The 14,171-nt window shown below is 48.4% G+C and overlaps 1 protein-coding gene across 12 annotated transcripts in view; it reads right to left on the bottom strand.

Annotated features, from left to right (window-relative positions):
* The window catches only part of ZMYND8 (zinc finger MYND-type containing 8), a 131,520-nt gene that overhangs the window by 101,891 nt on the left and 15,458 nt on the right, over positions 1-14,171 (bottom strand). The gene's annotated exons all lie outside the window — the stretch shown is intronic.

Genomic DNA, 14,171 nt, shown 5'->3' with positions numbered 1-14,171 from the left:
AATGAATTCACTGTTTAGGCCTCAACATCTAGAGGCAATTGCCACCACGTAGCCCTTTCTCCCCACACCTCCCTCAGCTGGGATGAAGCCCTCTGGAAAAAACGACGACATCTCAACAGGAATTTCCTGGTTCCAGAATGCCAAGCTCTTTCGGTCTTCACACAGAGAGGGGGAGGCCAGGCCTAACTCCCTACAAGAAAAACTGCTGCACCCCACCCACCCGTTCAGCAGGTCCAGGCCCAGAAGGCTTGCATCCGACGTTGTGTACATATTTGAGGCCCTGGAAACTCTGCCAAATCACCACAAAGAAAATGTGGAGAAACCAGTTGCCTTTGGCCTTTACGGTAGCTGGCGGAGGAGCAAGCTCGCAGGAAGCCCTGGTTCTCGTGGCTGAAGCCCATGTGCACTATTATCTAGGCTGCAGGGACTCAGCTCAGGTTCTGGAAAGTTCAGGTGCTGGTAGGTGGCTTTCAAATTGCAATGGGGAGTTACAGCATCAGAGGGACAGTTCAAAAACAAAAAGACTGCCAGCAGCAGCTGAAAGCAGCAAAGCGGGCTGGAGAAGAAAGGGGGATGAAGAGATTGCAGGGAAGGGGGCAGATGCAGGAAGAGGTGCTGCTGCTCATAACCAGGCAACGTTCCCCACACGTCCTGGGCGGGGTCTGGCCTCTCTAAAAGTCACCTTAACGAAGCCTAAGGAAATTCTCTGGGAAGACACCGGGGAACAAGGGACCGGCCCTCTAGTCACCGCATGGCCTTTTTTCGAGGAAGCAAAGATTTTTAGGCCCAGAATGTCACCCAAATTACCCTGGTCAAAAGGATGCTTAACATCACCTGGATACGAAGGTCCCCAGGCTTAAGAGTGCACGGAAGGATGGATTAGCACAGCCCTTGCAACACACCTTAGATGGAAGCCAAAGATGGGAAGCAACTTCAATGTCATCCATAGGGGACTGACATGCAGCCATAAAATGAAACAGAGAAGGAATCACGTCTTTATGTACTGGCCTGGGGCAAAATTCAAGTGGAAATAGGCCAGAAATAGAACCTGGGTGAAAGAAATAGGAGCTGCATGGGTTCTGGGTTTGCAAAGGCCTGAAGGAACATCCAGGAAATCAGCCAGCACTGAACTCCTCTTTGAATTCTTTCTGATCCCTGTCACGTATTTAACTATTTAAGGTATTTTTAAATGACTGTGGGGAGAAATGGATGATAACAACAAGATTTATGGGACCCTCACTACATGCCAGGGATCACGTCTGCATCCCCAGCCCCCAGCAAGCAGAAGGAATTCAGAACATCCCCCCACCCCGTCCCCGCATTCATCAGGTATTACTTTTAAGGGGCTCAGGTGTCTAGAACGGTGAAAAACAGTGGTTCTCCACCCGGTCCCCCCCAGGGGGCACTTGGCAATGTCTGCAGACACTTTCGGTTGTCACCCCTAGGCAAAGAGAGAGGGGCTGCTACTGGCATCTACCGGGCAGAGTCCAGGGATGCTGCTAACACCCCACGGTGCCCAGGAGAGCCCCCCACCCCAGAGAATGATCAGGCCCAGGACATGTCAACAGCACCCGATGTTGAGAAACCCTGGTGGTAAAGAAACTTCCAGCAAGCTGCCATGCAGGTCTAACCTTCTGTCAATACACCACCCACAGAGACGTCTGCAACCATTAAGAGGAAAATAGTGCCTTCTGTTTCACCTGGCGGCCCTGACTTCAGATTTCAAAGAGAAGAAAACAATGGGACCAGTCACTCAACAAATAGTCACTGAACAACTCCTAGACATCTGGGCTCCTGGGGAAGGGTCCTGCCCGCCGTGGGAGGGCAGCCAGAAACAAATAATAGTAATAACAGCTACCTTTTGTTGACCACTTATCACCTGTGAGACACTGTTCCCGATACAAACGTCAATTGACTCACTCCTCACCACAGCTCTAGAAGGAGGTAGGACCAGAGACTCCTCATTTTATTGACGAGGAAACTGAGGCCCAGAGAGAAACAAGCCCATGAGGAAGTGGCTAGTAAATACAGGATGAATACAGAATATGTTCAATCTAGAAATACTGAATAAGAAACTGATTACAGATGGACAAAAAGCTGAGCAGGACAAATTCCGGGAATTTGTGAACACACATTAGGGAGAGGGGTAGCCAGGAAAATCTCTCTCCTCTTTCCTTCTCAAACTGGGCTCATGTGATTCACAGCTAATGTTTATTAAGAAGCTACTTTACGAATCCTCCCCAAAATCCCACGACGTAAGGATGGGTTTTTGTTCTTGTTTTGGCCGCGTCGCGTGGCATGCAGAACTTCCCCGACCAGGGATCAAACTCGTGCCCCCTGCAGTGGCAGCGTGGAGTCTTAACCACTGGACCACCAGGGAAGTCCAAGGTTGGTGTTTTTCTACCGATTTCATAGGTGAGGCTCAGAGAGGCAAAATCTTCTGTGGCCTTGAGGCACGCAGGTCAAAGCAGCATGCTGGGGGCTCCATCACAGCTGGGTCCCACTCCAAAGCCCTCCAAACCAGTCAGGTGACTTCTCTGAGTGCCGGGATGCCACCTTGTAATTCTCCATCACTAAGGGCGTGTTTGGTGCCGGCCACTGTCAACACAATGCTGTTGTTCAGGGTGTGGGCTCCGGAGCCAAGCCACCAGCTCTGAATCCAAGCACTGTCACCTGCCTGCTGTGTGTTCTTCGGCAAGTTACTTAGCCTCTCTGTGCCTCAGTCAATTCAGATGTAACTGTTAGAGCTGTAACTGACTCTTCTTTAAAGGGCTGTTAAGAATAAAGGAGGCAATGCACTCACAGGGAACAGCTCATCAAAGCACCACCAGTTATTACCGGTAGGTAGTTCTCCTTTAGGGGAGGGAGGCACCAGCGCAGAGAAAAGACATTAACCCAGCAATCTCAAGCCAGTTTCCCCAAATCATTATGCATCTTCACCCTGATTTGCGCCCGATCAGCCCTTCTCAACAGGCTTCTGAAAGGGGTTCACTGATGGGAAATACAAACTTTCACAGTAAGTCCTCCCATGCTGGCACAAGTTCAACCCAAGCCGGCCTCAAAATCCCCTCAGGGCTTAGGATTTCCTCCCAGATCAAAGCAGAAGCACCAGGTGGTGGCCCACAGGCCCAGCCCTACCCTTGCTGATTGACCTTCCACCCCAGGATGCCTCCTAATGCCCTCTCCTCCCTACTCAAATGAGGCTCAGGAAGCCTGGGAGAGAGGAGGCCTCAGAATCCCCATAATCTGCAACGTGGGTGAAGAATGCTGAACCCGGCAGGGTCAGGACGGAGGCATGGAAGTGCCTACGTGGTAACTGGCACATAGCAAGTGCTCTGCAGAGAGCCGTCCCTCCCCTGCCCACCCTCACTTCTGCCTGTTCCCGTTCAGTCCACCCTTCACAGTAGCCACCTTGATCCAAGCCCTGGGACTATTCACTTGGCCTTGCTAGTAGCCTTCTTCAAACCTAAATAAAATAAGCCGTGCCCTACTTAAAACCTGCGAGGACTTCCCTGGTGGTTCAGTGGCTAAGACTCTGTGCTCCCAATGCAGGGGGCCCAGGTTCGATCCCCGCTCAGGGAACTAGATCCCACATGCTGCAACTAAAGATCCCGCATACCACAACGAAGATCCTGCGTGCCGCAACTAAGACCCAGTGCAGCTAGCTAAATAATTAATTAATTAATTAATTAATTTTTAAAACCCACCAAGGGGCTTACTGTAGACACCCAGCATCTTATCAGAATCTACCACGCCTCCAGGGATCTGGCCCCACCCACCTTTTCTCCTCCTTTCACTCAACCCTAACCACAAACAGCCTCTAAGGAGCCAAGCTCATTTGTCCTTGCTGACTTGTCCATCTAGAACGTTGTATGCCCAACTTTCCCATAGTTGACAACTTCAACTTTTGGCTTAAATGTCACTTCCCCAGAGAAGCCTTCCGTGGCCACCCCAAGTCTCCAGCCCTCTTACGGTATCATCTTAAAAGTAGGTTTCCTTCCCCCTTCACTGTAGTCGTCTACAGCTGAAAATTGTTGCAACTTATTTTCTTTTTTGCTGGTTCGTTTGTTTGTTCATTGTGTCTCCTCCAGCATGTGACCTTGATCTCAGTTTTTCTGACTTCCTTTGCTGTAGCCCAATGCCTGACACACAGTCTGGCTCAGAGGCAGCCCCCAAACAAACCTCTGATCAGCTAAATGAGAGTGAGATCACTGGAAAATCCAGTTTTTCCTCCCAGGTCTAAGAATTTGTCCCGGCAAACCAAGACGGGCAAACCAAGATAGCCGTAGGGTCGTGAAGTGGACAGGGAAGATTACACAAAAGGGAGCCTGGCCATTCCAGGGTCAGAAAGAAACTAGAGGAGGAAACTCCCTTTTCAACAGGTACTCAGCCATTCTCCTTTCTGGGGAAGCCCACTTCCCCAAAAGTAGGCGATTAAGTGAGGATTTATAGCCTGAATGTGATGGGGCCTTGCAGCTAAACGCAATTACTGAGAAACCAAAGGGGGAAAACTCAGGAGAGGGTTTTCTCAGGCCACTCACTCATTTCCTAACTCTCTTCCCCAGTCTTCTTGGGGAGAGCTATCATTGAGCATTAGAGAAGAGGAATGACTTTCTCCAGGGAAAACACTCTCCCCACTGGGAGACCCCCTACTGTGATGATCATTTAACCGAATTTTTTAGTCCAGACTCTTTGCCCTTTTTTTTTTTTTTAAGTTTTAAGTTTTGGGGTTTTTAAAAATTCTTCAGCAACACAACTTTATTTATTGATTTATTATTTGGTTGCGCCGGGTCTTAGTTGCAGCAGGCAGGCTCCTCAGTTGTGGCATGCAAACTCTTAGTTGTGGCATGCATGTGAGACCTCCTTCCCTGACCAGGAATCGAAACCCAGGCCTCCTGCATTGGGAGCGCAGAGTCTTACCCACTGCGCCACCAGGGAAGTCCCCATCTTTGCCCTTTTTCTTATCAGACCCTTTCAAGGCTGGGGTTCTCTTTTCCACACCTCCCTTAATGCTTGCCTGGATTGTCCAGTGCTGCCCCAGCAGGATAAAGCAAGAGGCCCATCACGCAGGTACTTATCCATGTGAAGCCAGCAATATGGGTTCGGCCTCAAAAAGGGAAAGTAAAAAATGACTTTTCAAGTTCATCTTCCCTCCGTCCCACTCAAAAGGCGTGCGTCGAGAGAAATTACATCTGCTCTTTCCTGTCTCCATCCTTGTTCCCTCGGGCTTCTCAGAGGGAAGCATCTCACCAGGCTTGAGAGTCTAGAACTGAAAGATATCTGTCAAGCAGCTCTCAGCAACTACTAGTATATCTGGTCCCAACCCAAGAAATAGCAGCCTGGTTTGAAAGACGGTCCCCACATTCCTGTGTGGCAATGGGGAGTTACTAGAGGTTGGTTAAGGAGGTGAAAGACAAACCAGGTCAGCCTTATTAGGAAGAGGGCCCGAGTGACAGCCGATGAGATGAACCAGTGATCTAGAAGGGAAGCAAGTGCCTGGAAATCATCTAGGGAAACTGACAGCCATGGCCTGGGCCAGAGGTGGCCCACTGAAGGACCCCAGACTGAATCCAGTCCACCCACAGCTGGGTAATTCTTTTAAAATTTAAGTTAGGGCCTCCCTGGTGGCACAGTGGTTAAGAATCTGCCTGCCAATGCAGGGGACACGGGTTCGATCCCTGGTCTGGGAGGATCCCATATGCCGCAGAGCAACTGGGCCCGTGCACCACAACTACTGAGCCTGCACTCTAGAGCCCATGAGCCACAACTGCTGGGCCCATGAGCCACAACTACTGAAGCCCATGCACCTAGAGCCCGTGCTCCGCAACAACAGAGGCCACTGCAGTGAGAAGCCTGCGCACCATGACGAAGAGTAGCCCCCGCTCGCCGCAACCAGAGAAACCCCGCGTGCAGCAACAAAGACCCAACACAGCCAAAAATAAAACTAAATAAAATAAATAAATTTATTTAAAAATAATAATAAATAAATAAAATTTAAGTTAGTTGTCAATATTTAAAAATTAGGAGAAACTGCATCTGGAAATCCAGATTACTAGCTTCTCTTAAACAAACAAACAAACAAAATCAGGATCCAGGCACACAAGGTCCCCATTTCCACACAGTACAATCCTCCAGGCTGTTTCCCCCACCCTTAGGATGGAACATGAAATTCCCCATTTGCCAAGGTTTCCATCAGTCTTAACTGTCAAGATAATTAAACATAACCTTGAAAATCCCTTCAAGGCAGAGTAAAGCATAGAAGGGCACGAGGGTAAACAGAGGGATAACAGATAAAGGATACTTTGCTAGAATGGCCAAGATCTAGACAGTTCAAGCCCAACATGGTATATACATTTGTTTATATTTTTCTAAGAGAGAGGGGAAAAGTATGTCAAACTGTTAACATAGGTTACCTGGCAGAGAATTTTTAGCCTTTTTTTTTTGTATACTTCGTTTAGTTTGTTGCCAGGAGATGCACTGATTTTATCATTTGAAAGGAAAATCCAATAAACCATTTTCTTCCCTTAATTAGTTTCTATTTCTTGGGAGAGAGTCTTTATTCAAAAAGCATTTACTGAGCAGCTACTTACAAATCACTTGCCTCACATTAAAAAGGTCAGAGAGACCTGGTCCCCTAACCAGTTTAGGCGAGGAGACACACAGGGAAATGAATTCCACAGCAGAGCATTTTGAAGGCTGGGGAGAGGGCTGCCCAGCACATTCTGGGTTATTTTTCCCCAGCCAGTGTGCCAAGGTGCCAAAGGGCCCGGCAGAAAGGAGGTTCAGTGTGGCCTGGATAAGAAATGCCAACTTGGGAAGATGGGAAGATAGCTGTGTTCTCTCTTTACATAACTTTTCAAAGAAAGAGCAGGCCCAGGAGAATCTAATCAAGCGAAACTTAAGACACCGATACAGTAATTTTTTGAACATGTTCTATGCTGTGCCAATCCATGGCTAGGTGTTTCCACCTACTGCATCCAGCATGACATATTAATATATGAAAGCTGTAGTGCAGTGCTGTCCAAAAGAACTTTCTATAATGATGGCAGCATTCTGTATCTGTGCTAATATCTGTGCAGCCTCTGGGCACTTGCAATGTGGCTAGTGCAACTGAGGAAGGAATTTTTTTTTAATTAATGTAAATTAAAACAGCCACATACAGCTAGTGGCTACCTTATCAGACAAGCATAGCTATAGAAGCTCAATATATAACAGACAAGGGAGAAAGCCTAGCAGGCAAGCAGCACCCTTCAGAATCCTCCACCCACCCCTACTGGAGAGATCTTCAAGGCATAATGATTTGATGTCTAGAAATGTGTTCGTGGACTTGCCACCTTTAGCCTAGCTTGGAAATACTCAGACCTTTAGGATGCACGAGATTGTCTGATCAGAGCTGATTACTGTCCTTTCCTGGGCAATTTAAGGGACTTTCCCGGTGATTACTGTTTTGTTTTGTTTGGCAATGCCACGCAGCTTGCAGGATCTTAGTTCCCCAACCAGGGATTGAACCCGAGACCTCAGCAGTGAAGGCTCGCAGTCCTAACCACTGGACCACCAGGGAATTCCCCCGGGGCGATTTCAACTTTGGAAGCTAAAGAACTCCACTGTAAGAGGTATACATGAAGGCTCTGAAAGAAGGGAGACTGGATCCCCAAGGATGTGGAGAAGCCAGGGGGAAGGCAGGTCCTCAGGGAGAGAAGCCTGGAAGGATCTACAAAGGTGTGAACCCAGCGAGGAGCAGGAAGGAACCTGGCACATCACAGGACCCAACATTCGGGCCTGGCAGTCTGAACAGGGGGGCAGCTTCTGCCAGAAAGGACAGATGGAGCAGGGCCTTGAACCTCTGCTCAGGACTGGGGTCGTCTTCAGGAGCCACTGGCAACCCAAAGCAGGCAAGCAAAACAATCGCACTTGTGTTTGGGAAAGGGCCCATCAAAAATGGCCTTGGGGGGCTTCACTGGTGGTGCAGTGGTTGAGAGTCCGCCTGCCGATGCAGGGGACACGGGTTTGTGACCCGGTCCAGGAAGATGCCACATGCCGCGGAGCGGCTATGCCCGGGAGCCATGGCCGCTGAGCCTGCGCGTCCGGAGCCTGTGCTCCGCAGCGGGAGAGGCCACAGCAGTGAGAGGCCCGCGTACAGCCAAAGAAAAAAAAAAAAAAAAAAAGGTCTTAGGGACTTCCCCGGTGGTCCAGTGGCTGGGACTCCACGCTCCCAATGCAGGGGGCCCAGGTTCCAGCCTTGGTCAGGGAACTGGATCCTGCATGCCAAAACTAAAGATCCCGCATGCTGCAACTAAGACCCGGCGCAGCCAAATAATTAATTTTTTTTAAGTGGTGTTAATACCAGGGGAAGGAAAGAAATCAAAGGTCAGGGGGCCATTTCAAAGAGTACTGTGTCCCTGGGGGGGAAAGACAGACAAGCCACCAATCGTTTCAGAGAGCAGACATTTGAGCTTGGGTAATTACTTCCACGCACCGATGATGCTGGAAATAAAGCCCTCCGCTCTGGCTGAAAGGCTGCTTTTACATCCTTCTCCAGGAGGAAAGTTCTGTCCGGACTTCCCTGGTGGCACAGTGGTTAAGAATCCGTCTGCCAATGCAGGGGACACGGGTTCCATCCCTGGTCCGGGAAGATCCCACATGCCGCAGAGCAACTAAGCCCATGCACCACAACTACTGAGCCTGTGCTCTAGAGCTTGCGAGCCACAACTACTGAGCCCATGTGCCACAACTACTGAAGCCCGCGCACCTAGGGCCCGTGCTCCGCAACAAGAGAAGCCACCATAATGAGAAGCCCACGCACCGCAATGAAGAGTAGCCCCCGCTCGCCGCAACTAGAGAAAGCCCGCGCACAGCAACAGACACAGCGCAGCCAAAAATAAAATTAATTTTTTAAAAAAGTACTGTCTATCTGGTAGACAAGGTCAAATCATTCACTCATTCATTCAAAAGACGTATTTATTGTGCACCAACTAGAACAGGCACAGTGGTAGTAAAAGGGGCACAGGGGAAAACGAGATGCACAAAAACAAAGGGCAGGATCCACCCTCATTTGGAGCCTTCGCATCCAGGTGGGTAGGAGGTTAGGAGAGAAAGGAGAGAGGAGGATCTTCCTTTTGAGGACCTGGAAGATCAGTGTAGCTGGAGTGGAGAGAAAGGGGGCCATGGAGGCAGGAGGCTGGAAAGGTGGGCGAGGCCCACACATGAGAATTTTAGGACTTTGATCTTCATCCTAAAACCAAGAGCAAGCCCCTAAGAGTGTAAAGTAGGAGGCAGTAGCCGGAAGAGAGGTTCCTTTTAGAAAGATCAGGAGGTGGGGTGGAGAGAGATGGGAGACCAATTAAAAGACTATTGCAGGGGCTTCCCTGGTGGCACAGTGGTTAAGAATCCACCTGCTAATGCCGGGGACACGGGTTCAAGCCCTGGTCCGGGAAGATCCCACATGCCGCAGAGCAACTAAGCCCCTGAGCCACAACTACTGAGCCTGTGCTCTAGAGTCTGCAAGCCACAACTACTGAAGCCCACGCGCCTAGAGCCCGTACGACACAAGAGAAGTCACCTCAATGAGAAGCCCGCGCACCACAACGAAGAGTGGCCCCCGCTCGCCACAACTAGAGAAAGCCTGCACGCAGCAATGAAGACCCAACACAGCCAAAAATAAAAATAAATAAAATAAATAAATTTATTTTAAAAAAAGACTACTGCAGTTCACTGGTGATAACCTGAAAAAGAGTGATGTTTACGACATATTGTTTTAAGTAAACGACACAAAAAGGCAAAGGACAGAAGAATCGAGGATCAGTCGCACATCCCTGGCCTAGCCAACTGGCAGAGTCCTGGCTAACTGATCATAGTGGAGAAGCAGGTGTTCTGTTGGGGGTGAGGGGTAGGGACCAGGAGGGAAGGTGGACAGTGAAATCGGTTTTGGACACGTTGAGTCTGAGACACCCATGAACAACATACAGGCAGGGCAGTCAGGTGGGCAGCTGGCCTTCTGCATCATGACTCAGGAGAAATCCAGGCTGGAATTAAAATATCTGAGTCATAAAGCCACAGATGTGGGCAAGATCACCCAGGAGAAGAACGTGCTGGGCAAGGTGAGGACTTTCAGCAACTCCAACGTTTAATGGAGAAGAGAAGGAGCCAGGGAAATCGAAGGAAAAGCACTGGAAGCGAGTTTCCAGGAGAAAAATGATCAGCAAGATCCAATGCCTCTGTGAGATCAAGACACGGGAGTACTGACACCATCCACTGGAGTCTACAGGAAGCCCAGTGATAACTGTTAACGTGGAGGGTCTGGGTGGAGCTGGCAGGACAAAGCGGGAGGTGAGGAAACCAAGATGTGAGTACAGACACCCCTCTTAAGAAGTTTGGCTTTGAAGGGGCCAGAAATAGGAGAACTGCTAATAGGAAAGATGCAAGGTCAAGAGAGGAAATGTGGAAGAGACCTGAGTATGTTCAGAAGTCTGTACAGGGGACTTCCCGGGCGGTTCAGTGGTTAAGACTCTGCGCTTCCACTGCAGGGGGCCACGGGTTCGATCCCTGGTCAGGGAGCTAAGATCCCACATGCTGCACAGCACGGCCAAAAAAATATTAAAAAATAAAATAAAATAAACAAATAAAAATAAAAACAAATGTCTGTACATTCCTCCAAAGGTAAAACACAGAGCTAACCCATGACTCCAAACCACACTCCTAGGTCTACACCCAAGAGAAATGAAAACATACATCCACACAAAAACTCATTCACGAACATTCACAGCACTGTTCTCCATAATAGCCAAGAAGAGGAAACAACTCAAATGTCCATCAACAGATGAATGGATAAAACAAAACATGACAATGGAATAACCCGATGGAACATTATTCAGCCATAAAAAGGAATCAAGTGATGTGTGCTACAACGTGGATGAGCCTTAAAAACATTATTCTACGTGAAAGAAGCCAGACACAGAAGGTCACATATTGAATGATCCCGTTTACGTGAAATGTTCAAGATAAGCAAATCCAGAGAGGGAGAGAGTAGATTAGTGGTTGTCAGGGTAAAGGGGCAATGAATGGGGAGTGATTGTTAAATGTTCTAAAATTGACCATGGTGATCACCACTGCACGATTCTGTGAACGGATTAAAAATGATGTTACTGGGAATTCCACAGCGATCCAGTGGTTCGGACTCCACGCTCCCACACAAGGACGCAGGTTCTATCCCTAAGATCCTGCAGGCCGCGCGGCATGGCCAAAAAAATAGACGAATAAAATTTTAAAAATAAAAATAAAAACCATGTTACTGTTGGGACTTCCCTGGTGGCATAGTGGTTAAGACTCCGCGCTCCCAATGCAGGAGGCACAGGTTCGATCCCTGGCCAGGGAACTAGCTCCCACATGTCGCAACTAAGACTTCCCATGCCACAACTAAGGAGCCCACGTGCGGCAACTAAGACCCGGCGGAACCAAATAAATAAATAAACAAATAATATTTTTTAAAAACATATAAAGATGATCAACATTTAAAAAAAAAAAAACATGTTACTGTTCACTTTGAAATGCTGGATCTCTGGGCTCCAGGAAAACTGGAAACAGGTGGAGGGAAAGTGGAGGGGGAGGGACGGGAGCATGGGGAGGGCCTGGAATATGTAATACTGCACACACCCCCACTGTGAGATGTGGCCTTGCCAAACTCTCTCCCCTCAAGCCAAGTAAAGGGGCCCCCATCAGCGGAGAAAACTGAAATAACTACTCTTTGAAACTTTCAGGCAAAAAAAAGTGCCAGGATCTCTAAAAGGCCTCAGACCTAGAAAGTTAACTCTAGAGGCATTTGGAGGAGGAAAAAGAAGAGGCGGTTCTTTTGAAACTATGGTTGAAAACGGTCCACTGTAGATCACCGTCTCCTGGAGTAACAGTAGTCACATAAACAGGTAACGTGGGTCACGCTTCAAAACGGGGGCAAACACAAGGTTTTCCACAAGTAAACCACAAAGATAAATTGCACGGATGTGCCGACAGGATTCCGTGAACAGACACACGGATGCTAGGCTGGCGAAGAGAAAGTAGGTTTCTCATTTGGGAAGCCGTATCCAACATCCTCAGAGTTCCGCGATATTTTAGACCTTGTTGGGAGAGGAACAATCTGGTAGTTATCTAACTCGCAAATCAATTCCTTCCATTGCACAGTACATGGATGGCACTTCTTGGGCTGGAGGAGATGCAGAAGAGCCAAAACAGAGTTAAAAATACTGATGCTCATTTTTGAAAAGAAAAATTCTCAGCACTTCCGTATCTCACTGTGATTTAAGAGTGTTTACGGTTTTATTTTCTTAAACAGTTTCCTTGGGGGAAAAAAAATGATAGAAGGCCTCTATCTCATAGCCGTCCTCATAAGCAATCCCTTTGTGAAACAGTCTTAATTTACATACAACAGTGAGAACGAGTATCCTGTACTAATTGAGGTCTGGGGCTGGTTAGCAAATTGCTGTAATTGTACATCCTCCAGCATCCTGTCTCGGAAAACATATCCATACCCAGGCAAATCTCAGCAAGAACGATACTGTTCAAGATTTTAATATCCTGGGCTTCCGCTGCATCTGTGCATGGTTTCCAAGTGGCTCGTTCCCTTGTGCGGGTGACATTACACAGACATTTTTAAAAATGGTTTCAGCTCTGGCAGCCTGGCATCCATACACCACAATCATTACTGCAAAATGCACACACAGCAGGATCAAGATGCAAGCAGCCCAAACAGGGGAGCCTTTGTATGGAGATGTGAGCTAGCTCCCAGCGTCCATCATTTTTCAGACTTTAAGTCCCTGGCCTTGGAGGAGCTTGTTCTGACCTCCTGCATCGTGTGGCCAAAATCCTGCAATGAACAGTGCTGTGTCCAGTCTCACACAGAGAAAGCAAACCCACAACCCTCCACCACTTGTGGCCCAGAGATGTGTTTTGTTGGGTTCATGCATGGTCTTTCAGAAACTGGGCTATACGGATCACGTTTCTAAACCAGGCATTTTTACAGGGGCAAAAAAAATAAACTCCCAGGTGGTGACACCCAGTGAGCCATATTCCTGCTCCAGCTCGTCAGCAATCAAATGGAGGTACCCTCCCCCTTTAGGACAGATACTCTCCAACTCACCAAAGGCCCCAGCACCCCTGGATGCCAGCTACACTCACTGGTCCACCTGCAGGCCCCTGCAGACATCTCACCTGGGATCCTTCCGGTAGAGCTCATGACCAAGTACAAACGTTTAAAATCAAAGATAAAACCTGACCCCAATTCTCCAATCTGCCACTTCATTAATCTCTCTCTGCCTCAGTTTCCGGAACTATAAAATGGGAATAAAAACACCTGTAACCCAGCGTTATTATGAGAATCGAATGAAGTAATTTGCATATAATACCTGGCACCTAGTAAATACTCAGAAAACATCAGCGAGGCAAACACACTTGGCATCTAGACAGTATTTCCAAGTTTTGCTTGAGCATCTTTCAGCAGATCATTACCCCCAGACACAAATGTCAACCTGACATCTTGAAAGCATGAGAGCTTTGTCTCCCGAGAACTAAAATGTTCCGGTAAATGTCAAGGCTGGCATTATGGCAATGACTGGCTTGGGAATTATTCAGTTAATAAGTGAGTATGTGTCAGGGGTAAGAGGGTGTACAAATTGAAATTTAGTTAGAGAACCTGAAAGGTCGTACAAACTAGGTGTAGGAACAGAACGAAAGAACTCTGAGCCAATTATTGTCAGAGTTTCTAAGTTTCTCAAGTATAGTACAGTTCGGGGCCTCTTCACCCACAAGTAGGGAATGATGTTGCCAGTTTCCCAAGATGCCTGGTGGTCACCTCATCCTCTTTTGAGGATTACCTCTTTCCCAGTGGGGGCAACGTTGGGGGGTCCAGATGTCTAGATACCAGCCCTTCCCCAGCCAAAGGGCAGAAACATGACACTAGGTAAGGGACTCTCCCTAGGGACTTTGCCCTATTGACCCCGAGGAGGCTGTATACTAGCTCCGCCCCCCAGAGCAGCCCTGGGCCTCCACCCATTCCCTCAACCCCATGAGCCAACCGACCACCTTCCAGTCCATCCTCTTCCTGCTCCAATTAACCAGAGCCGGATTCCGTTGCTCACAACCAAAGAACCCTGATCAGACGGTCCCAGGGGGGAGCTGAAGCACTG

This window comes from Mesoplodon bidens (assembly GCF_964165515.1).
Source record: "Mesoplodon bidens genome assembly, chromosome: 15".
Taxonomy (NCBI): Eukaryota; Metazoa; Chordata; class Mammalia; order Artiodactyla; family Ziphiidae; genus Mesoplodon; species Mesoplodon bidens.
Note: the sequence above shows the minus strand (reverse complement) of the source record. Positions and strands in the feature narration are given on the sequence as shown.